General features: G+C 44.8%; 1 long non-coding RNA gene and 1 pseudogene across 1 annotated transcript in view; one reads left to right on the forward strand and one right to left on the reverse strand.

Moving 5' to 3' along the window:
* The window catches only part of LOC126100607 (uncharacterized), a 563,386-nt gene that overhangs the window by 402,394 nt on the left and 134,394 nt on the right, over positions 1-26,598 (forward strand). The gene's annotated exons all lie outside the window — the stretch shown is intronic.
* On the reverse strand, positions 24,908-25,024 carry LOC126102168 (5S ribosomal RNA; annotated as a pseudogene).

Here is a 26,598-nt window from a genome sequence, read left to right on the forward strand (position 1 = left end):
AAGGAATGAAAATCACTTGATACCGATTAATAATTAAACATCCTTTTCCACAAGAATAGAAGCAGGACGTACAGTGTATTTACCTTACCTTGGCTACTCATGACGGTTTGCTGGCAGTATACGTAGAACTACCTCCCACGGTGATGGGGCAATCTTTCCTCAGCTATGTATTTCGATTCGTTTCGTTTCGGGAGCGGACGATAATGACGATTCTTCGCTCTCGGCGATGCCGAATGACTTTGTATTTTCAGTTTCCGTGCCCATCAAAGCATCTCTCCTCCTGAACTCATCACAACATTGTTAACATTATACACATCGCTTTCCTCCATCTTCTGGTGTTACAGCAGAAAAAGCAGCAGCCATTCTTTTCCGCTCGGAAATGTATATCACGACTGTGGATCATTGCGAGATTCTGCACCAGTTTTATGAACTTAGGTCTGGTTCAAATGGTTCAAGTGGCTCTAAGCACTATGGGACCTAAAATCTGAGGTCATCAGTCCCATAGATTTGGAACTACTTAAACCTAACTAACCCAATGACATCACACACATCCATGCCCGATGCAGGATTCGAACCTGCGACCGTAGCAGCAGCGCGGTTCCGGACTGAACCGCTCGGTCACAGCGGCCGGCGACTTGTTCTTGATTATATCCTGTTTGTCAACAGGTATCCGGACAATCGTATGTAATGTGGAATTTATTGTGACGGGTTGTCACAAATAAACAGGTGATAAATGACATGAATATTGCACGCGTAAAATATAAGAATTGAAATACGACTATATGTATAGTCACAATGAACACTCCTTTTTTGTAATACGTCTCCTTTGCTGTGAAATCGGGTTAGAGCGTAGGTACGTTTATACTGGTCAGCCAGAACATTACGACTGCCTGACTACTATTGATACAAACCCGTCCGGGCAATAGCAGCGTCACCTGGAGAGACACGCGCTAGTCAGACACGCGCTCAGTGCACGTAGTATCACTAACAAGGGAACCTCCCCATCGCACCCCCCTCAGATTTAGTTATAAGTTGGCATAGTGGATAGGCCTTGAAAAACTGAACACAGATCAATCGAGAAAACAGGAAGAAGTTGTGTGGAACTATGAAAAAAAACAAGCAAAATATACAAACTGAGTAGTCCATGCGCAAAATAGGCAACATCAAGGACAGTGTGAGCTAAGGAGCGCCGTGGCCCCGTGGTTAGCGTGAGCGGCTGCGGAACGAGAGGTCATTGGTTCAAGTCCTCCCTCGATTGAAAAGTTTTCTTTTTTTATCATCGCAAAGTTATCATCTGTCCGTTTGTTCATTGACGTTTCTATTCATTGTAATAAATTTAGTGTCTGTGTTTTGGGACCGCACCGCAAAACCGTGCGATTAGTAGACGAAAGGACGTGCCTCTCCAATGGGAACTGAAAACATTTGATCGCAAGGTCATAGGTAAACCGATTCCTCCACAGGAAAACACGTCTATATTCGATACGACACTGGTGACGGCATGTGCGTCATATGACAGGTATATGTTGTTGACCCACCTAACTTGTACACTTGGCGAATGGGTAAAAAGATTCTTCTACCTTGCCCGATTTAGGTTTTTTGTGGATGTGATAATCACTCCCAAAAAAATGATGAAAACATAACGGACGGACAGATAATAATTGTCTGAAAATAAAAAATTAAAATTTTCACTCGAGGGAAGACTCGAACCGAGGACCTCTCTTTCCGCAACCGCTCACACTAACCACGAGGCCACGGAGCTCTCTAGTTCAAGCTGTCCTTGATGTTGCCTATCTTGCGCATGACCTACTCAATTCGTATATTTTGCTTTTTTTTCATAGTTCCACACAACTTCTTCCTGTTTTTTCGATTGATCTGTGTTCAGTTTCTCAAGGCCTATCCACTGTGCCAACTTATAACTAAATCTCAGGGGGGGGGGGGGGGGGGTGCGATGGGGAGGTTCCCTTGTAAGCATGCTGTCCGTGCGTAGAATGGGGAAGACACGCGTCGTATCTGAGTTTGACCGGCGGCAGATTTTGATAGCCCGGAGGCTCGGCACGAGCATTTCGGAAGCTGCACGACTTCTCGGTTGTTCAAGAACTGGTGTGGTGAGTTTCTTCAAAACTTGGCGAAATCAAGGTGAAACCACGTCCTACCGACGTGGGGTTTGAGCAACAACCCCTCATTAGAGATGTCAGATATCGTAGGCTGGGCAGATTTGTAAAACGTGACAGACGGTGAAACATGGCGGAAATAACGTCAGACTTTAATCCTGGGCAGAGTGCAGATGTCTCTGAATACATAGTGCACCGATGACCCATGTATAGCCAACGTCAACATCACGACATCAGCAGTTACGACAGAAACGGGCACGTGACCACCGGCACAGAACTTTGGCGCAGTGGCAGAGCGTTGCATGATCTGATAGGTCCCGACATCTTCTTCATCGTGTCGATGGGAGGCCGCGAATCCGTCATATTCCAGGGGAACAGCTCCTTGACTGCGGCACGGAGAATACTCTATTATGCTCTGGGAAGCATTAACTTAGGTATCCATGAGTCCAGTGGAGGTCGTGCAAGGCCCCTTGACGGCTAAGGAGTATCGTACACAGGTTGTAGACCACATACGCCCGTTCATGACGGTCATGTTTCCCGTGTGCAGTGGCATATTGCAACAAGATAGTGCGCCGTGACGCAAGGACAGAAGAGTGATGGAGTGGCTCGAGGTACACAGTGGCAAGTTACAATTGATGTGGTGCCCCCCAACTCATCAGATCTGAAACCATCGAGCACATCTACGATGTGACTGAACGTTCTTCGCCACCCGCCCAGGGATTGACGGGAAGCAGGTGACTCGTGGGCGTGGATGTGCTGCCAACTCCCTCCATCGACCAACCAAGGCCTCGTTGCTTCCATGCCATGATCGTCGCCGCTGTTACCCGTTACAAAGGTGGACTTACCAGCTATTAGGTAGGTGGTCATATTCAGTGGAATGAAAAACCAGTCCAAGATACAAATTTTTACTTTTTATTCATTCGATGAATGATTTTCAAACCATCATCCAGCATGCTGGAAGTTGGTAGGTGGTCGTAATGTTCTGGCTAATCAGTGTATAGGCCTATAAATAGACGGAACCAGCCTAACACTTGTGCTGATGTACACTGTCGTTGGTAACACAACGCGAAGCACTGTTCAGTAGAAACTATTTCTCGTAGCACTCTTCAAAGACAAAGTCCACAAACTTATGCAGTTACTTGTAGGTTAACTTGATGAGTCTAACTGCTTGTCTCTATCTCTGTTGTCACCAGACATGGCACCTATGTCGCTGCTAGCAGTGGGGTAGGCATCGACGAACATAGCCTGGAGTAGAACTGACCTCGTGGCCATATGGTGACCACAGCAGTTAAGTCCCCTAGTGCTCAGAGCCATTTTTTGAAATTGAAGTCAGTGATATGGATCTGTAATTCAATGGGTTATTCCTATTTCCTTTCTTGAATATTGGTGAGACCTGTGCTACTTTCCAGTCTTTAGGAACAGACCTTTCGTTAAGTGAGCGGTTGTATATGATTGCTAAGGAAGGCGCTAATGTGTGAGCATACTCCATCTCATTGGTGTAGTCCGCGATGCTCCGATAGCAAGGAGCATCTTCGCGGTGTCGATAGCAAGAACCAGCGCTATGCGTATCGACTGCACCACAGAATCGACCACTAGTCGTTATGAGACGCACAACCGCCAGGATGAAAGAAGACGAGGAGTACAGTGTTACCATTAGAGGAACAGTAACGGAAGACTGTGTCGGTCAGGAGACTTCAGGGATTTCGAAGGTGGGCTAAGTCACTGGATGTCACCTGAGTAGCAAATCCATTGGGGAAATTTCAGCCCTTCTAAATCTGCCAAAGTCGACTATCGGTGATGTGACTGTGAATTGGAGACGCGAAGGAACACCCAACGCTAAACCGAGACTAGCCAGACCACACGTACTGACGACTGGAACCGTCGGGCATTTCGAGGGGTGGTTCTAAAATGACATCAGTGGAACGAATCACTCGTGAGCTACGAATTGCTACCGGCAATCCAGGTAACACAATGGGTGTAGAACCCGGTACAATGGTCCTCCTCACAAGCCATACATTTATGTAATCAGTGATAAGCGACGGTTGAGGTGGAGTAAAGAGTGATACCACTGGACAGCAGATAACTGGAAAGGAGTTGTTTGGAGTGATGATTCACGCTAAATCCTGTGGTTATCCTATGAAAGAGTATAGATTTGGCGAATGCTTGGAGAATGTTACCTGCCGTCATGTACAGTGGCAACAGTGAAGTGCGAAGGAGGTGGTGTGGCGGTAGGGGGGCATTTTTTGTGGTTAGGGTGTGCTTCAGTGATTGCGCTTAAGAAAAGGATATGAACACGTTTTACGGCATTATGTATTGCGCCCAGTAGGCGAACATTTTGCAGACGCTGATTGTATCAGTATAACAAATCACTGCGTCATAAAACAGCATCTATGAGGCAGTGGTTTGTGGACAATAACGTTACTGACGTGGAGCGCACAGAAACCAGATCTGAATCTAGTGGAATAACTATGGAATGAGCTACAGTGTCGTCTTCGCTCCAGGCCCCAGTATCGAAAATAGTTACTTTCTCTGGGTTCGGCTCACGAGAGAGAATGGGCTGCCATTCCTCCAGAGACGTCCAGACACCTCACTGAAAGCGTCCGCAGCGTAACGGTGAAGGCTTGGGCACACCCCGTATTTATGTCAGCTAATAGGTGATTGGATACGTTTGATCAGATCACGTACGCTAGCAACCAGAGGAAAACGAAATTATTCTCTTGCAAAATTTGGCGATGAAGGAAACAGTTGAATGTTGGTGCTTTTCAACTAACGCCCTAAGTATGAATTTTCTTAGATCTGGCTAATAATGTATGTGATTCCTGACCAGACAAGTCTGTACTTAACGCTTTAGCGAACGAGAGGAAGGTAGTTTAATCTGCTTCTTATCGTAATACGAAACAGTATAAAGAAGACTGCCATTATACACTCCAGGAAATTGAAATAAGAACACCGTGAATTCATTGTCCCAGGAAGGGGAAACTTTATTGACACATTCCTGGGGTCAGATACATCACATGATCACACTGACAGAACCACAGGCACATAGACACAGGCAACAGAGCATGCACAATGTCGGCACTAGTACAGTGTATATCCACCTTTCGCAGCAATGCAGGCTGCTATTCTCCCATGGAGACGATCGTAGAGAAGCTGGATGTAGTCCTGTGGAACGGCTTGCCATGCCATTTCCACCTGGCGCCTCAGTTGGACCAGCGTTCGTGCTGGACGTGCAGACCGCGTGAGACGACGCTTCATCCAGTCCCAAACATGCTCAATGGGGGACAGATCCGGAGATCTTGCTGGCCAGGGTAGTTGACTTACACCTTCTAGAGCACGTTGGGTGGCACGGGATACATGCGGACGTGCATTGTCCTGTTGGAACAGCAAGTTCCCTTGCCGGTCTAGGAATGGTAGAACGATGGGTTCGATGACGGTTTGGATGTACCGTGCACTATTCAGTGTCCCCTCGACGATCACCAGTGGTGTACGGCCAGTGTAGGAGATCGCTCCCCACACCATGATGCCGGGTGTTGGCCCTGTGTGCCTCGGTCGTATGCAGTCCTGATTGTGGCGCTCACCTCCACGGCGCCAAACACGCATACGACCATCATTGGCACCAAGGCAGAAGCGACTCTCATCGCTGAAGACGACACGTCTCCATTCGTCCCTCCATTCACGCCTGTCGCGACACCACTAGAGGCGGGCTGCACGATGTTGGGGCGTGAGCGGAAGACGGCCTAACGGTGTGCGGGACCGTAGCCCAGCTTCATGGAGACGGTTGCGAATGGTCCTCGCCGATACCCCAGGAGCAACAGTGTCCCTAATTTGCTGGGAAGTGGCGGTGCGGTCCCCTACGGCACTGCGTAGGATCCTACGGTCTTGGCGTGCATCCGTGCGTCGCTGCGGTCCGGTCCCAGGTCGACGGGCACGTGCACCTTCCGCCGACCACTGGCGACAACATCGATGTACTGTGGAGACCTCACGCCCCACGTGTTGAGCAATTCGGCGGTACGTCCACCCGGCCTCCCGCATGCCCACTGTACGCCCTCGCTCAAAGTCCGTCAACTGCACATACGGTTCACGTCCACGCTGTCGCGGCATGCTACCAGTGTTAAAGACTGCGATGGAGCTCCGTATGCCACGGCAAACTGGCTGACACTGACGGCGGCGGTGCACAAATGCTGCGCAGCTAGCGCCATTCGACGGCCAACACCGCGGTTCCTGGTGTGTCCGCTGTGCCGTGCGTGTGATCATTGCTTGTACAGCCCTCTCACAGTGTCCGGAGCAAGTATGGTGGGTCTGACACACCAGTGTCAATGTGTTCTTTTTTTCCATTTCCAGGAGTGTAGATCGTCGTCCTAAAAATAAGTAGATGTCTATGTGTTTTAAAAAAAAATGCTCTCCATGTATGAATAACAGCCAGAAGTTTTGCTTTGTGGAACGAAACCCACGTCACCGTTTGCTTGCACAGAGATTAAACATTGACGATTCTCTTCTCATGCTGTCACTTTGTCAACATTTACTCACAGTGGAATGCCTGTGAAACCACCTTTCATTTAAATAATGCACTGCCCGTTTTAACCCTCGTAGTCCATTTTCTCCTTTAGTTATTACGTCCACTCGTTAACATACGACGATTCGTTTATTCGGCCACTTTTTAAAGCTAAATCCCATAGACATAATATTTTTATTAGAGTTTCTTTGCTAGCCTTTGATTTTATTTTTGTGCAGCAAAAGCTGTGGATGTTTAACTTCAGCTACTCCCACCATATGATGCTTTCGTATGGCATCATATTCTGGGGTTGGTTCAAATGGCTCTGAGCACTATGGGACTTCACATCTGTGGTCATCAGTCCCCTAGAACTTAAAACTACTTAAACCTAACTAACCTATGGACATCACACACATCCATGCCCGAGGTATTCTGGGGTAACTCATCATTGAGTAAAAGAGTGTAATCAGAATAATTGCTGGAGCTCATCCAAGATCATCCTGCAGACACTTATTTAAAGAGCTAGGGATCTTCACTGTAGCATCACAATATATATATTCACTTATGAAATTTGTTATAAACAAGCCTTTGGTCACTTTGGCATCAGAAGTCTGACAGATATAGCATTTAAAAGGAAATTAAAAGAATTTCTGAATGACAACTCCTTCTACTCATTAGATGAATTTTTGGATATAGTAAGTGGGTAATTTCCCCACCCCCTCATCCAAACACCCAAAAAATAATAATATTAAGTGTCATGTAACATTTTGTGTAATGTAATATCTTGTATAGACACCTTTTATTAACCTAACACATTCCACATCATTACGAAGTGTCGTATTCATGATCTATGGAACAAGTGCTAATGTAATCTAATCTATCGGACGCTCAAACAACTTACAGGATGTGAAGATATTGCTAATTATGAGACATATTCCTTTTATTTTTCTTCTTTCTTTTTTCTCTGTTTCATTAACACTGTACACATATATTTGATGGTTTAGAAATATTTGTTGTTCTGTTCTGTAGTATGAAATGTAACCATTTTTTGCTGTCTTGATATTGCTACATGAATCTCTTTTAATTGAGCATGCAAAAATATCAGTGTACGTTTCATCTTCTCTGTAATTCTTATGTGAAATGCGCTGTGTGAAACCATATTTAATATACAGCACTGTTGAATGAACTGTGATGCGAGAGCGATATCGATAGTTCGCAGTCGGTCAGTGAAGGCAGTCAGAAGGTTTGCAGTGTCGTGCTGTACGTTTAGTTTACATTGTGTAATCGTGCTAGACTGAATCGCTCGAAAATTCATGGCTGCGTTCCTATTTTTCAGTCACAGTTTAAACTAAACTTCAACGTGGCCGTTATGGAACAAAATGTTATACTTGGTGGACACTGTGAGCTTCGTTGACTATTGTAAACTGCAGTGACAAAGCTTACGCGAATGGACTCTGATGGTCTTGATTAGAACCGAACTGTTTTGCACGCAACCAAGTTACACGAACTTATTATCTTCTGTGTAACCTAATGAGCTTCCACGCGCTAAAACTTCAAATGTCGCCGGAAAGAGTTTTCAACTGTTTGTCGCGTGTGGTGCCGTTTTTCTCCAGAACTGTGATTACACAACCGGGACTGCTAAAAACGGACGGACTATAACTTTGCGATCAGCGAGTAAAAGGACATTTTATGCTGCTTTAAAAAAGAGATGTGTGTGTAAAGAACGCTATAATGGTACACATACGAACGTGGATATATATACACCAACAATTACGTCCACCAGCCTGTGACAAAAGGAATGATATGAGGATAATAGTACCGTCTGGAGAATCATACTCTGAGATAAGCTACAAAGCAAAGCTCTCTCTCCTTATAAAGACACAAAGGATTTCGTGTCGTTTCAAATGTAATTTCTTTCTCTTTTGTGATAAACTTTTCTTATTATTTGTCTTCCATAGAAATAAATGTAACATGAGTGAAGCGTATTTACTATCAGTGTTGACAATATTAAGTTCACCTTCAAAAGTAGTTATTACTATTTACTTTCTCTATCTTCTTAATTTATTTTATTATAATTGTTATTGAATTTTTTACGTATTCTTTTGGAGGGTTGTGTTTTGACGATTGTGAACAATGTTTTTCTATCAGGCGCATTTACGTGTTATGCTGTGGTACTTGCCAGCCAGCCTAGGTTGTGGTGTCCGCCATCAAATTGCGAGCGTCGGCAGTACCACATTTAAGCAGCTCGTCCGCTATTGGTGCAAGCCACGCTATAGCTGGGAATTTTGAATCGGCCAGCTGACATATACATGTACTGTGTTTACATTCAATAAGATGTACTCACGAGCAAGTGCGAGTTTATTTGGCTTTTACAGTTATAACTGATCAAAATTATAGTGATTTCCTACATTATTTAAATTTCGGGAGTTTTCACGTTTTATGTTCTTTTGGCGTTTGTTGCCAAACTCTGACGTGGTTACTTTCGTTAAGTTTGGAAGCAAAATAGGTTCTCTTGAGCTTACATAATCGAAATTCTCACTTAAAATCACGCAAAGTAGATCTCTGAGAACAGGTTTCTTCACATACGGCTCAGTTCTGACAGAACTAGGTAACACAGCATGTATTTCTTAATTTCGTTTCCCCACTGAGTCATTCTCTTCACAAGAGACGTAGCAAATCCTAACATCAGCCGGCTACATGCCAGTAACTTACATGAATAAAAGTTGACATTTCCTTGTGTAGTGCATAATACTGTAATATATGCTTCCGAGTAACACAGGCATCTATATCGTCAATGTGATATTAATTGTGTGCACTTCTTTTGGTATTGATTGGGATAGATACTTTAGCCCCACTACGTTGCCCATCTTTCCACTATTTGCAACATTTTTCTTGCACATTCTATCGCATTCTCCGTTGGGACTGCTACACCTATCTTCTCCTTATCGTTAGAAAACGTAATGACTTTCGACACGCAGTCATGTCTTCCCGCTGAGACATTTACCTCAATCACTTTGCGTGCTTACGCTGCGAGGAACAACGAGCGCTTCTTTGACGTGGGAAGAGTCTGTACGTACTCACGTCACCAAGATAGTTACCGCTACGTCCGGGTCTACAGTTAGCTTTGTCGACTGATACGTGCAGCCCTGCCTCCCCTAGCTATGACTCGAGTTTTACACAGTCCAATCACACTAATGTGACCACCGCATATATTTGACACCAACGCGCAGTAACCACTCACAGATGGCATGTAGGAGCAGTACAAGGTAAAGGGTATAAAAAAATCGTGTCGGGGAGGGCGCGGAAAACAGTGCAGTCCTTGCCGAAATATGCAAATGGGACGATTTATCAGACGTCTAGATGAGCATGATCATTAGTCTTCGGGCCAGTGGTGGAAGCATTTCGGAAAAGGCTAAGTTTTTAAACTGTTCGCGTGCCGCCGTGGTTGAATTATACCGTGCATGGCAAATTGAGGGTGTCCAAAACCGTTGTCGAGGGTCATAGATGACAGGGTTGATCGACGGCTACAGAAATGTGTACGGACGAATAGACGTGCAAATATTGAGGAACTGACTGCCCAGATGAGCCAAGGCGCTACCAACAGTCTCCTCAACGAGCGCTCTGAGAACGTTGCTGCCTATGGTAAACTAGACCATGCCTAATTTTATTATGCCAAATTAACAAATTATCTCCCTAAGCAGTTATTGGGAAAGCAAGAATAAATGCCCTTTTATTATTATTACCTTCTCTTCCTACGTTTAATAATGCAAATTACACTTATATATATATATATATAATTTACGTAAAGCGAAAATATTGTGAGGTTAGGAATAATTACTCTGAGATCATAGATATATTTTACTGCTACGAAAAATTATCTCTGATATGGGTATTAAATATTTCTTTTTCTGACAATGAGTCGAAATAAATTGAAAACTCTTTTAATACTGAAATATTTCAATACTTCTTCGTCAGGTTCAAGCCAAAGATAATGCAAATTTCTGCTAGTGTTGTTTTACATAAAAATAAATTTTCGACAGTCAGAGTTATTCGTGCTGTGTTAAGTGAAAATCGGACTCTGTAAATGACTTTAAAATGCAGGTTGTCCAGAACGTAGAGGGCCAGCAATCAATGAAAATTAATTTTAAGCTACTTTTGGGCATTAAAATACGACACGAGTTTCCTCCCGCACAAACCATTGGCCAATGACGATGGCATCTTACAGCAGCACAAAGCAACGTGTCACACAAAAAAAAATGGTTCAAATGGCTCTGAGCACTATGGGACTTAACATCTGAGGTCATCAGTCCCCTAGAACAGAACTACTTAACCTAACTAACCTAAGGACATCACACACACCCATGCCCGAGGCAGGATTCGACCCTGCGACCGTAGCGGTCGCGCGGTTCCAGACTGTAGCGCCTATAACCGCTCGGCCACACTGGCCGGCCGTGTCACACAACTCTTAGTGTGTGGTGTGTGGTTCGAAGAGCTCCAAAATGAGTTTACCATACTGCTATGGCCACCAAAATACCCGACTGAAACTCAACCGAGAATCTGTGGGACCACCTCGATAATGCTTGGAAACGAGAAACTTAGCGCAGGTGGCCACGGAAGTGGCGTCAGCATGACTCCACATTCCTGTCGCTACCTTCCAGAACCGCACTGATTCTTCCCCTGCACGTCGCGTAGCAGTCCGAACTGCTAAAGGTGGTTATTCGGGTTTTTGACAGGTGGTTACATTAATGTGATTGGACAGCGTACGTCAAAAATGTGTCGGCTTCGATACCAAGAATAAAATTAAGCCAAACAAGTAAAACCTGTTGTATTTTTCTTGTTTTTTTTTTTTTCAAACGTATACGTGTACTCTCACATAGCGATGTTACGAGCGCTGATATCTACCTGTGTTTTGTACAATATCGAACCGCCATTCAGTACTTTAGTAAATGGCAACGAGGTAGACTGGAGATAAGTAAGTAGAATGCTTATTGTTTCAACAGTAATCGCCATAACTGTTAATACATTAACCTCACTCTGAGACAATGCTGTCAGTACCTTGATGGAAAAATGTTTGCGCTACCCTACGGAATCATGATTATATCCAGGAGTGCAGCTCTTCGTCCGAGGCAAATTGACGGTCACGAATGTCTTTTCTCAGGACTCCAAAAATATGGAACTCGCATGGAGAGAGATCGGATCAGTATGGAAGATATGTGAGAGCTTCCCAGCGAAACGTCTGCAGCGTAGTGGAAACAACCTCCTCGCGGAGTAGCCGCGCGGTTTGAGGCGTAATGTCACGGACTGCGCGACCCCTCCCGCCGAAGGTTGGATTCCTCCCTCGGACATGGGTGTGTGTTGTTTTTAGCATAATTTAGTTTAAATAGTGTGTAAGTATAGCGACCGATGACCTAAGCAGTTTGGTCTCTTAGGAATTCACGCACATTAGAACATTTGGAACCACCTTGGCACCATGTTGGCGGGCACTATTCTGCAACAGAATGATGCCGTTTCGACGACGCTTCGGGGGTTTCGCTGGGAAACAAATACACATTTACACATCCTCCATACAACCGCTAAGACCAGCACGTGGGTAATCGGAAAGGTTTGCGATACCCTGTTGCGAAGATGACAGACGCCTCGCCCATCGACTTGCCCTGCTTGTGTTCATTGGCAAGTCTTCGTAGACGTACTTGTCCGTAGACATAATTTTCGTAGACATACTTCTCCGTTGGCATACGAGGGGCGTTTGAAAAGTCCGTGCAAAACTACTTGCGTGTTTGGGGTAAACATTTTTTATTTTTTGACACAGTCTACTTTTGGACTTATGCACTTCGTCCAACGCTGTTCTAATTTGTTGATCCCTTCCAAATAATAGGAATTGTCCAAGTCTGCAAAATAGCTATTAGTTGCTGCAATCACCTCCTTGTTTGAATAAGATCTTTGTCCCGTCAGCCATTTCTTCAAATTGGGGAACAAATAGTAGTGCTAGAGAGCCAAGTCTGGAAAATGGGGGGGGGGGGGTGGTGAAACAAGTTGGAATCCTATTTCCATTAATTTTACGACCACAACTGCTGAGCTGTGTGCTGGTGCATTGTCGTGATGGAAAAGGACATTTTTGCGGTCCAATCACCAACGTTTTTCTTGCATCTCGGTTTTCAAACGGTCCAATAACGATGAATAATATGCACCTGTAATAGTTTTACCCTTTTCCAGATAGTCGGTGAGGATTATCCCTTGCGAATCCCAAAAGACAATCGCCATAAACTTTCCGGCCGAAGAAAAGGTCTTCACCTTTTTTGGTGCAGATTCTCCCTTGGTAACCCATTGTTTAGATTCTTGTTTGGTCTCAGGAGTATAGTAATGTATCCATGTTTCATCCACAGTGACGAAACGACGCTTAAAGTCCTGCGGTTTCTTCCTGAACAGCTGCAAACCATCCTTGCATCACTTCACACGAATCCGCTTTTGGTCATGCGTGAGCAATCGCGGAACCTTCTTGTGGATAGCTTTCTCATGTCCAAATGTTTATGCAAAATATGATGTACCCGTTCATTCGAGATGCCCACAGCACTAAGAATCTCATGCACCTTACCTCTTCAGTCATCCATCACCATATCATGGATTTTATCAATGATTTCTGGAGTCGTAACCTCCACAGGACGTCCAGAACGTTCAGCATCACTTGTGCCCATATGGCCACTCCGAAAATTTTGAATCCACTTATAAACTGTTGTAATCGAAGTTGCAGAGTCACTGTAACGTTTATCAAGCTTCTCTTTAGTCTGCTCAGGCGTTTTGCCTTTCATAAACTAATGTTTAATCACCACACGAAATTCTTCTTCGTTCATTTTTTGACAATCACTCGACTTCCTTGATTCACACGAATGCCAAGCACAAAGAAATAGCCGGCCGGAGTGGCCGTGTGATTCTAAGCGCTGCAGTCTGGAGCAGAGTGACCGCTATGGTCGCAGGTTCGAATCCTGCCTCTGGCATGGATGTGTGTGATGTCCTTAGGTTAGTTAGGTTTACTTAGTTCTAAGTTCTAAGCGACTGATGACCTCAGAAGTTAAGTCGCATAGTGCTCAGAGCCATTTGAACCATTTGAACCACAAAGAAATAGACCAGTATGGCTGAAACTTGGTGTGCGTTCTTTCCAAAGATGCTACTAACTAAACATGACCTCTATACGCGCTAGTGGTGGCATCTCTCGGATTTTGCACGGAATTTTAAAATGCTCCTCGTATGATCCACTTATTGCACCTAACAAAGAGCTGAATCTGGAAGAATATGCACCCCTTTTACAGCATTGTCTCTTGGGTACGATAGAGGAACTGTTCGGAGGCAATGACTGTATCAGCTTGACAATGGACATTGTCATAAAGCAGCATCTGTGAGGCAGTGGTTTGTGGCCGTAACATTCGTGAAACGGACCGGCCTGCCTAGAATCTCGATCCGATCCAAATGGAACACCTTTGGGATGAGTTAGAACGTCGAATTCGCTCCAGACCACAGTGACCAAATTCATTATCTTCTTGGGTTTCGGTTCTTAAGAAAGGAAGAGCTACCATTCCTCCACAGACGCTCAAGCACCTCGCTCAAAATGTCACCAGCAGATTTCAGGCCTCATAAAGGCGTACAGTGGGTACATCCTGTATCAATGTTCACCGATAGGTGTCTGCATTTGTTCGTTATACAATATTAGCCTTCGGCACAAAATAAAAGAATGTGTCTGCTACATTTCAAATGGTCAGCATCAGTGTTGTCACCTTACTCCTGCTCAGAGACGAATGAATGCAGTGTCAGGTCAAGCTGCCAAAGTAAATCAGTACCCATTTACTCCATCAGCCTCCTAGCAACTGCCGAAACTAACTGCGAAACTGATACCAAGCCGTACGCCACAATTATTAAGTGTCTTTTGGATCAAATTATCATTTACACAATTTCTAATGGCACTGTAGGACAATTTACAGCATGATTCAGTGGATAGAAGCAGTATTTAGGAACGCTCACAGGTTGTCGTTTCTGTTCGCACCCAAATCACGTTTTTGACTGAACGGGGCTGACATGGGGATAGATGGGCTAATAACGTACAGAGACAAAAATACCAAAATAAAAGCCAACCAGTCGCATTTGAATATTAGATTTTTCAGAGACAAAGTATTTTGAAGGATATTGATACATGTTTTAATTGATTAATAATGATTTACCGTTGTTTATATGAAAGAAGTTACCTGTTTAGAGGTGTTTTGGTGTTGTACATCGGCCGTGATACCTCAGGTGCTTCAGAATGCATCTTAAAGGAAATGTCGAAAGGCAAATTAAGTTGGAGCGGTCTCGTATTTTGCTTCGTGGGATCAATTGATGGAAGCTGTCCCCCACAAAACGTATCAGCTCACATCGCATAAGTGGTGCCTGTTACTTCCAATAAATATTAACAATGTTGGTGATTGTTTCTAAACAGAAAAGCCGGCCGCTGTGGCCGAGCAGTTCTAGGCGCTTCAGTCCAGAACCGCGCTGCTGCTACGGTCGCAGGTTCGAATCCTGCCTCGGGCATGGATGTGTGTCATGTCCTTAGGTTGGTTAAGTTTAAGTAGTTCTAAGTCTAGGGGACTGATAACCTCAGATGTTAAGTCCCATAGTGCTTAGAGCCATTTGAACGATCTAAACAGGAAGTCAAATGTGAAAACTTCTGTCGCGCAATGAGAGCTCATTACGTATGAGGGGCGTTCAATAAGTAATGCAATACATTTTTTTCTGAAAGCAGGTTATTCAGGATTCCAATACGCCATATTATCCCCCACTCTTTTGGCCAAAAAATCGTATTTTTGAACATATCTCCGTTCAGTTCGACCGCCTTACGTCACCTTGTACTTGTATGGTACCACTGTACCAATATCTTTCTGCATCAGTCTTCTCACCATCCATGTACTGCTTCCCGCGGAGTGTATCCATCATTGAGCCAAACAGATGGAAGTCGGAAGGTGCGAGATCCTACCTGTAGAGTGGTTGAAGAAGAAGAATGCACCGAAGTTTTGCGACCTCCTTTTGAATGCGCAGACTTGTGTGAGATCTTACGTTGGCATGGAGGAGAAGTTCGTTTGCATTTTTATGGCGACGAACATGGCGACAAACATGCTGAAGTCGTTTCTTCAGTTACCTGAGGGTAGCACAATACACTTCAGAGATGATCGTTGCACCTTGGAGGAGGATATTAAACAGAATAACCCCTTCAGAGTCCCAGAAAACTTTACTGACTGAGTGTGCGGCATTCAACTCTTTCTTTGGAGGAGAGGTGGTGTGGCGCCATTTCATGGATTGCCATTTTGTTCCCAGTTCGAAGTGCTGATCCCATGCCTCATCATCTGTGAGGATGTTCGACAAAAAATGTTGCTTTCAACCTTGTATCACACAAAAAATTCCCCACAGATGGTCTTTCTTTACTCTTTATGGTCTTTTGTTACGCGGCCAGGGACCCAGCGTGCATTCACCTTTGAGTACCTCAACTGGTGGACGAGTGTATCAACACAACCAACAGAGACGTCCAGTTGAGAAGCGAGGTGTTTGATTCTGATCCATCCATCACCTCGAATGAGAGTGTCCGCACGTTCCAACACTGCAGAAGACACAGATGTGTGCGGTCGGCCAGCACGCGAGGGATCGGAGAGACTTGCGCGGCCTTGTGGCGGTGATGACAGACGCCTCGCCCGACTCACCGTGCTTTTGTTCACTACCAAGCCTCCGTAAAGATTCTGCAAGCTGCTGTGAATATCTGTAATGATATGGTTTTCCACCAAAAGAAACTCAATGACGGATCTCTTCTTGGAACGCTCCTTCGTAACAGACGCCATTCTGTAGGCTACACGTAGCGCCGGCACCTATCGATCTTCATAGAACTGTAGGAGCTGAAACGGGAATATTCGACGATGTCAGACCAGAGATTTTCAACCGATAAATAGTGGAGGAAGAAACGTGTTGCATTAATTCTTGAGCGCTCGTTGTAAATAAGCGTAGAAAACACATACAGGTTGTTCCATTTATCTTGACCACCCTCAATAACTGTTTGTCCAGATGCAAATTACAAAATGTTTCAAGCAAATGTTCTTTAGCCGTCAGGGGGACATCAATCAACATAATTGCCTTCGTTGTAGTTTTGCTTTCTACAAAGATGTGAACAGCAGTATGACTTTTTTAAATGGCAGCACGTATTTTTTATTCGGTAATTCAATTCCTCTCCTAAAGACCTATTCAAAAATGTATCACAGTGTACCATTCACTGAAACACAAAGTTATTAATTATACAACACAACACTGTCTTTGATCCTGGGATCACAAACTCGTACACTTGCTGGAGCTGTCAGAAAACAAATGAAAACCAACTAAAAACGTAACACAGAATTGACTTTGACTCTCCTGTACCATTGCCCAGGATTAGAACAATCAAAGGTGCTCATAGTGGCCATCCTGGATACCGATACACCGGTGCACTCGTTGAATGAAAGAATTATTTACTACTTCCAGTGTTGCTTGCTGAAGAGAATTACAAGCAAGCACGATACGTTCCTTCATGTCCTCTGGAGTTGCTGGAATATCGCGATAGACAACATCTTTAATGCATCCCCAAAGAAAAACGTCCAGAGGATTTAAATCAGGACACCTAGCAGGCCAAGTAACTGTTCCTCCTCGACCCAATCCATCTGGCAGGATACCTTCGATTCAGATCACGACGTGAACGCAAGGCATTATGTGCTGGACATCCATCGTGTTGATACCACATTAGCATTCTGGTTCTTAGCGGCACTTCATCCAGAAGAGGAGGATGAATTCGTCTGAGGAATTTGGCATACGCTGTGCCGTTTAGAATAACATTGATGAAATAAGGGCCAATAATTGTAGTACCAAGCACCCCACAGCAGATGTTAACGCTCCATTGAGGCTGATGTTCCACCAGTCTAAGGCATCGTGGGTTGTCGCTGGACCAATAATGCATGTTCCTCGTGTTTACCTGTCCTTTGTTTGAGAAGGAACATTCATCGGTAAATAGAGCATTGGAGAAGTAGTTCGGGTTGGTGAGGATTTGCTGCAGTGCCCACTGACAGATTCGTACACGATTCTGGAAACCATTCCCATGCAACTCTTGATGTAGGTGTACATGGTAAGGATGGAACTGGTGACGATGTACACTGGTTTTAGGAATGCAAATCTCCTGTTCAAACTGTCGGCGGCTCACATGTGGATTCATAGCAAAGGAAGCGAGAACATTAACTTCAGCAGCTTCGCCTGTGCGAGTGCTACAACGATTGCGTTGTAGTGGGTTGAAACTTGCCTTTTCTTGAAGCGTCGCAACAAGACGAGAAAACACTCGTCGGGAAGGTGAGTTCTTGGCAGGATATCGCTCTCTGTACAGTTACGCTGCCTGCGTTGCATTTCGCGTATCTTCAACAACAACAATCAAAGAAACGTTACGTCGATGCAGTTTGTAGGAAGGACAGTCTTTACTGTATTCCTACTCTACACAACAGTATTTAAAAGAACTAAACTACTGTACTAAATGTACGCGTACATAAGAAAACAGTGTTGCAATTACTGTTCTGCTAACTTACATTCCCCATAGGTGAGTAGCATTTCTACCTTCTCTTCGTTGGTGTACGTTCTACTCACACAACTCAGACGATCGGTTCTAGGCGCTTCAGTCCGGAACAGCGCTGGTGCTACGGTAGCAGGTTCGAATCCTGCCTCGGGCATGGATAGGTGTGATGCCGTTACGTTAGTTAGGTTTAAGTAGTTCTAAGTCTAGGGGACTCATGACCTCAGATGTCAAGTCCCATAGTGCTTACAGCCATTTGAACCATTTTTTGAACAACGGAATGACGAGTGTGCATTCTACTTATGTTTACATTTGTCCTCCGTCAACGTCAGCACGTGGATGTGTTCCATTACCCAAAGTACCTGCACTAAGCGCTGGGAACGTCATCGTCAGTGTTGTGCTAATTACGTAATAAATCGTGTTTCAGTGAATGGTACACTGTGATACGTTTTTGAATGTCTTTAGGGGAAGAAATGAATTACCGAATAAAAAATACAGGGTGCCATTTAAAAGAGTCATACCACTGTTCATATATTTGTAAAAAACAAACGTACAACGAAGGCAATCGTCCTGATTGATGTCCCCCTGACGGATAAAGAACATGGTGGTCAAGATAAATGGGACACCCTGTATATGAAGAAAGACGGATAATTTATAGTATTTTGTACTAGAAAATTTAGATTCCGATGAACAAAAAACATACCGTCTAGAACATTCGACTAGATTTACATCTCGCGCTTCCAATCGATCTTAAGCTACCAGAAGAGCGAAGAATTTAAAAGTGTTATTTGTCAGTAGGCGGTAATGAGCATTGCGCCGCCAGCCCCGTCCCGTACACTGCGATGCAGAAGCTTTGCGTCCTACAGGTAGGAGGCGGGTTCTGACTGCAAGGTCCCCCACCGCCGCTGCGGCAACCGCCGTGCTGCACGACTCTCGCAGCGCTGCGGCAGGTATTGTTCTGGTAGCGCCCGCTCGGCGCGACTCTGCACGGCGTTATCTTATCAGCCGGCGGCGACTAGCTCGCTAACCCCGCAATTGTCCCGCCTCAGATATGCGCGCGGCTTGCCACGACCTCGGAGCCGTGACGGCGTTCCCCCCCGTCCTGTGTACGCAGCAGCAGCTGCAGCAGTAACCAGAGTCCTCTACACTCCAGTCAGTCCCTGCAAGGGCGATGTTTCGTTTCAGAGCGCTTCCTCTTCTTCATTGGCCTTTATTGTTTAACCGTACGTCCCAAATATGGGAAGGTCGCATTAAATCTACATATACATGGTGTTTCAAGAACATCACGTATGTGACTGACTTTCTGGGGCTAAGGAAGTGTTCCAAGACATATATATATATATATATATATATATATATATATATATTTTTTTTTTTTTTTTTTTTGATGAATGGTTTCGTCTCCTACTGGCTGAGTCATCATCACAAGATAATGTTTTTATTATTTTTTCCATTTTGTTATTGATTTCACAATTATACAATCTTGTCATATAAACGCTTTTTCAGGATCATACCGACAAACTCTGAGTAGTGCTAGCTCAGACAAAGAGGATCATTTTACTTAGGAACACGCAGTCTTAAACTAGTGAAATCCCTGGGCTAGCAGGACAGAGCGGGTGAGGTTATATTTGTGGAAAGGGGCCAAAATAAGTTGCTGTCGGTTACACTCTACATATAAATTTTATTATCTGAAACACAAAATAACATAAGCAAGAATTGAAAACTTTCAAGGTTTTAACGAAAGAGCTCCTTTGATTTGATTTGAATCGGCTGAAAGTCACATATGAAAATCCAGGGCCCAAGGCCTAAGCATGGAATTGAGGTACAGGAGTTCTTCTGGAAGTTTCACATCTGTCAAAAAAAAAAAAAAAAAAAAAAATGCTGAAGGCCACACATTAAGCAAGAACAGTGTTACGGCTTAAGGCCAAAACAAAGATTTTCAATATTAATTCTAAATAGCCTGAAATCCGGCCGAATGCCGCATATCAACCAAACAATTTAATGGCTTAAAGCCTAGGAAGAAGCGCTTTCAATTTAACAGGCTGAGGGCCTTAGCTTAAAACAGTTCATGCAAACTCAGCTGAAGGCCTCATACTAAAGAATAACAATGTTATGACTTTAAGGCAAGATCAAGATTTCAAATTTTTAATTTAAGAGAGATTAAAACTCGGCTGAAGGCCAAACAGAGTACTTAAGACTAGAAGGAAGTCACTATGAAAACACAAGGAGCGGCGCTCAGAAGGTTCCAAGGGTCGGCCTGGGAAGTAACGCTAACGCACATTTAGATGAGACAGGCAGCCAGACCAACAATAGGAAGGCAACCCAACCGAAGACCAGCCGACACACCAACCAAATCAGTCTGCTCCACCCGACAAGCAAAACGACAAGACGTCAATAGCTCAACGTTCTAGATACTGGTGCTCAATCCAGCCAAGTCGGAACAAACGCCCGAAACTACCAACAACACCTCAGCTGTCGAACTACACGTCGTGCTGGGCAGCAACAACACGACGATGAAAATACGCTGCCAAAACCTACGTCAACACCCAGGGCGGATAAGCGGAACGTTAACGGTCACAAGGCAGCAGATAAAGCTGGTGCACGTCATTAATGAAGGAGTGAATTAAATTAAGTTAAACCCCATCCAAGAAACGGCTGCAGTTCTAGCCGACTTCAATGCACACACGTTGTTGCTTGCGGGAATCTTGCAGATAGCAACAACCAGGATCAAAGGAAGAGAAGTGATAACAGTAGAGGCTTGATAGTAGATTAAGTGAGCACTCAAGTTTAGAGTCCAAGATCAGTGGGCGTCAAACTTCGTAACCCTCACAAGAAGAGCCTCACAACTCCAACCGCGCATTCACGCCGCCAGCGGCTCCGGCCCGACTCTGCGCGACTGGGACCGCTCGCTGCTCTGCGCCAACCGACTGACTTCCAGACACCCGAAACTGTACAAGACCAAATAAATACACGTCGGCCGATGAGACGACCCTCCGAACGACCAGCCAACGGTCGTCCCGCTCCAATCTCCTTCCGTCAGACACTTCATGTGTGTCGTCAGCGGTCGGCCAGCACTGGCTCTCTGGGCCTCACCAGCACTCCGTCCCCGACTTCACTGCTGCTGCGTTCCGACTGAACATCCGACTGACTCCACTGCTGGTCCGTCCGCAACTGACTTCCAGACACACGACAACCCGGAAATACTATCGGTCGCTCCAGATATGGTACGACTGTGCACTTATCGATAAGCACTGCTGCTGCCACTCACGGGCAAGTAAGGCAGAACTTAGTGACGCCAGTAAATGGAATAAGAAAACGAGGCGGTAGTGCCGTAAACGAAGATGACAAACAATAAATGGCATGAACACGAGCTCCACATGGCTCAACTAGTTCTTAAAGTTATACGTGCTGCAGTCACATTAATGCGGCCACAATCTATGTTCGACATAAACGTGCAGTAATCACTCACCGATGGGCATGTGGTAGCACTTGCAGTGGTGGGTGTATAAAGCGTCGGGAGGGACGCAGAAAATAGCATATCTGACGTCCAAAAGATACGATCACTGGCTTTCGGACCTAGGGGGCAAGCATTTCCGAACGGCTAAGGTCTTAAATCGTTCACGTGCTATTGTTGTTGAAGTGTATGGTGCAGGGGAAAATGGTGCTATCGAAACTGGCAAAAATGGCTCTGAGAGCTATGGTACTTAAGATCTGAGGTCATCGGTCCCAAAGAACTTAGAACTACTTAAACCTAACTAACCTAAGGACATACACATCCATGCCCGAGGCAGGATTCGAACCTACAACCGTAGTGGTAGCGCGGTTCCAGACTGAAGCGCCTAGAACCGCTCGGTCACACCGGCCGGCTTGAAACTGGCGCCGAGGCAAGTGTGGTGCTCCATGGGCCATAAACGACAGGGGTGAACGACGGCTGCGGAGATGGGTACGGGCGTATACACATGCGTGTGTTGAGCAACTGACTGCACAGATGAACTTACGGGCTGCCAACACTGTTTCGTCAACAACCGTTCAGTGATCGTTACTGCGTATGGGCCTCCTCAGCAGATGCTCGGTTCATGCACCCATGTTGACTGCTGTCCATCGGTGACGGAGGCTGGAATTTGCACGCCAATAACGCATCTGGACGTCTGATGTTTGGCGACAGTTGACCTTTGCGGACGAATCACGTTTTATGGTCTATTCACACGTGTCCGCTAGTTCGTCAGTGTGGTGCAGGACGGAGGAGGAAGCGCTGTGATCTGGGAGATGTTTTAGTGTCATTCCCTGAGTTATCTCGTCGTTCTGTAAGGCACAATGGATCAACACAAGTGTGGAAAAAATTGGTTTTAAGGTCTTATGGGACCAGACTGCTGAGGTCTTCGGTCCCTAAACTTTCACACTACCCTAAACTAACTAACGCTAAGGACGACACACACACCCATGCCCGAGGGACGACCCGAACCTCCGACAGGGGAAGCCGCGCGGAACGTGACAAGACGCCCTAGACCACGCGGCTAACAACACAAGTATGTATCAATCCTTGGGAACCACGTCCACCCCCAGTTGCAGTTAGCTTTTTTGTCAGCACGACGGCGTCTACTAGCAAGGCAGTCCAATGTGTCACACAGTTCGCAGTGTACGTGTGTGATTCGAAGAGCACGAGAATGAGTTTACCGTACTCCGCTAGCGACAAACTTCCCGGATCTAAACCCAACTGGGAATCCATGGAACCACCTCTATCTGACTGTACGCTCCATGAAACCTCAAGTGGGAAACCTAGCGCAGCTCGTCACCGCACTGGAATTGGCATGGCTTCACCACCCTGTCGGTACCTTCCAGAACCTCCTTGACTCTCTTCCTGCTTATCTCGCAGCAGTCCGCACTGCAACACGTGGTTTTACTCAGGCTTTTAGCAGGTGGTTACATTAATGTGACTGGGCAGTTTCTGAACAAACGAATTTTGTTAACATCTAATATTAATTTAAGTGTTGGAAAGTTTCGCTTGAAGGTAGTTGTCTGCAGTGTAGCCTTGTACCTTGTATGGAAGCGAAAAGTGAACGTTAGGTAGATCAAATAAAAAGAGAATAATAGCTTTTGAAATGTGATGATGCAGCAGAATACTCATGGTTTAATCGATAGATCATGTGACTAAGGTACTGAATAAAATTGCGAAGACAAGAAATTTGTGACACATCTTGACCGAAAAGAAGTAATCGGTTAATAGGGCACGTTCTGAGACAAAAAGAAATCATCAATTTAGTATTGGAGGGAAGCATGTGAGGTAAAAATTGTAGAGGAAGACGTAGGCATGAATACAGTGAGCAGGTCCAAATGGATGTAGTTATTCAGAGACGAAGTGGCTTGCACAGGACATAGCAGCATGGAGAGCAGCATGAAACCCATCTTCGGAATGAAGACCACAACATTAACAATGGCGTCACTCTGGTGAAAAGGGTATAGCTAGCTACCGGAGCACGGAGACAATAGATTTACATCTACTACATATACACGTACACCCGCAACCTACCTTATGATGTTTGCTGGAGGGTATTTTTTGTACAGCTGTCTCTTTCCCCCTTTCCTGCTCCACGTGCGAATGGTGCGGGGGAAGAACGATTCTCCGTCGCCAACTTTGATTCCATCACGAACCGTTGTGCACAGAGACCGTAGAGTATGAGAAAGGAGAGGCACGCAGCAGTTAGTTGCAATCCCATTAGTTTTCATTATTCTGGCAAATCTAGATTTCGGCTATAAATAACCATCTCCAGTACTAAAATACAAGGAAGAAACACACAACCAAAATTGGTTTACTTTACATAGAACAATAAATAAACACCGTGTTACCCAAAAGCAGCTATCCACTCTGGTCAACATAACATTTTCTTTACAATTGAACAGACTGGCAGCAGTTCATGTCACCATATGTTTTTACACTGTATAGGCAGAAATACAATGTGGCCGTTGTTTATAGCAACAGGCAAAGTTTACGTCATGTATTATAAATAACGACCTCTACGTTACAAATTCACTACCAGAGTTTTGTTTGAGAGGGCATTTGTTTGTTTCATTACATGTGCGTGGTTAAAGCAGCCTTGTCGTTTTTATCTTAGTTATTTTAGTATTATGTTGACAGATCTTCGCAAAAAAATGTTTGTAAGGACTTTATTTCTTATATAATAAATATTTAGTGGGTCACATAACCACTACGATAAGAGTGACTAGGCTAGGTTTTAAGTTTCTTACGAATTTCAGTTTGCAATGTAGTTGTACTTTATCAGGAAGACCTTCAAAAAATCCTTTTAATTTGTTAATTTTTATTTTTAAAGTTACCTAATAAATTATGTGAACCTGTTAATGATCCTTCGCATCATAGGTTTAGAGGGATCGCTTCACCACTGAGATATTGAAAGTACGTTGTAATTTGGAATTTCTTGAATATTTCAAAGTGACATGCAAATATACTTTTTGATTTTAGATATTATAAAAAAAGGCTTTTTAAACTACTATATTGAAACAAAGCACTCCGTCTTCAGGCCACAAGTGGTCCATTGGGACCATCCGACCGCCGTGTCATCCTCAGTTGAGGATGCGGATAGGAGGGGCGTGTGGTCAGCACATCGCTCTCCCGATCGTTATGATGGTTTTCTTTGACCGGAACCGCTACTATTCGGCCGAGTAGCTCCTCAATTGGCATCACGAGGCTGAGTGCACCCCGAAAAATGGCAACAGCACATGGCGGCCGGATGGTCACCCATCCAAGTGCCAGCCACGCCCGACAGCGCTTAACTTCGGTGTTCTCACGGGAACCGGTGTATCCACTGCGGCAAGGCCGTTGCCATATTGAAACAAAACTGTCAGTTAATTCGTAACATAGAGGATGTTACTTGTATTGCATGACGTAAACTAAGGATGTTGTACTTAGTGTAAACAAAGGCCTCTGTGTCCTTCCGCTTATACACCTGTAACGACATATGGTGACATGAACTGCTGCGACTCTATTGAATTGTAACGAAAACGTTATTTTGACCGGAGTGGATAGCTGCTATTGGATAACATGGTGTTTACTTATAATTCTATGCAAAGTAAATTTATTTTGATTCTCCAATTTCTTCTTGTTTTGTAGTTCTGAATGTGGTTATTAATAGCCGAAATATAGATTCTCCGTCGTCCTCGATGTGATCTGAATCTCTCTAGTTCTACCTTCAAGCTCTTTTCGTGAAATATAGGAAGGAGAAAGCAGCGTGTCGGTTGCCTGTTGCAGAAACATACGCAACCTGAAATTTTATCAATAAACCATACAGTGATTCACAATGACTCCCTACTTGTGTTTGGAGGTGAATGAGCATCTTCTGCGTTTACTAAACGAACATTTGACGAAATGCGCAGATCTTCTCTGTATCTTCTCCAATCCCACTATCAGTCCTATCTGCTAAAGGTTTCGGACTGACGAGCCTTAAGTATCGAGTGCAACGACGGTTTTGCAAGCTGCCGCCTCCACGGATGGACTGTACTCTGTGACGATACATCCAGTCACTCTGTCAGATACGTATATCTCTACTGTTAGCTTTATATAGTTGTTCTACTTTAAATATATACTTCCACACATTTATTGGGTGTGGTTGCATCCAGTGGCTGTTTGGGAATCGCGTAATCAAGCAAATACAAAAGCTTCAAGATTTCTCTCCATTTATAATGCCAGAATAACATGGTGCTCTATTTGCTAAGAAACCTTCAATTCCATCAGATAGCTGATCTGATATTCCATACGCTCGTGTTTTGTTTCTTAGGTTGCAGAACATAATTGTACCGAATTTCGTCCTCAAGTCAAGGAACACGGCACTTACGTGGGTGTCGGTTTTTACTGCCTATTTCTAGAGATTTCCTTTCTCCAGAAAGGTTACAATACGCGAGCGTAGAACGTGCCGCTATCGGCGACAGCTATGCAAGAGGCAGCACTTGTAAATCTCCCACCAGCGCACCCCCAGGTGAGCGTCGCTCTTCCATCTCTCCCCGTTCGCACTCTGGTGCTGCCACGCATACACGCCACCAGAGGACGCAGAATCCACATCACGTCACGGCCTTGGGCCCTGGTTTGCCAGCGCAGTCATTTAAGCAGCCGCGCTCAGAGCTTCGCACCAGATCCAGTGCACCTGTAGACATATGGACATTAGCAAGGAAGTGAGGACAATACAGCGATGTAGAACGACGGTTCTAAACGGTACTAATGAGATTTTGTTTCTATCGAGAACATTACTCTAATTGTATATAACTCAGTACCACAGAAGAACATATAGCACTCAAAGAAACGTATATGCCGGCCGGAGTGGCCGAGCGGTTCTAGGGGCTACAGTCTGGAATCGCGCTACCGCGGCGGTCGCAGGTTCGAATCCTGCCTCGGGCATGGATGTGTG

The sequence above is a fragment of the Schistocerca cancellata genome, chromosome 9, assembly GCF_023864275.1.
Source record: "Schistocerca cancellata isolate TAMUIC-IGC-003103 chromosome 9, iqSchCanc2.1, whole genome shotgun sequence".
Taxonomy (NCBI): Eukaryota; Metazoa; Arthropoda; class Insecta; order Orthoptera; family Acrididae; genus Schistocerca; species Schistocerca cancellata.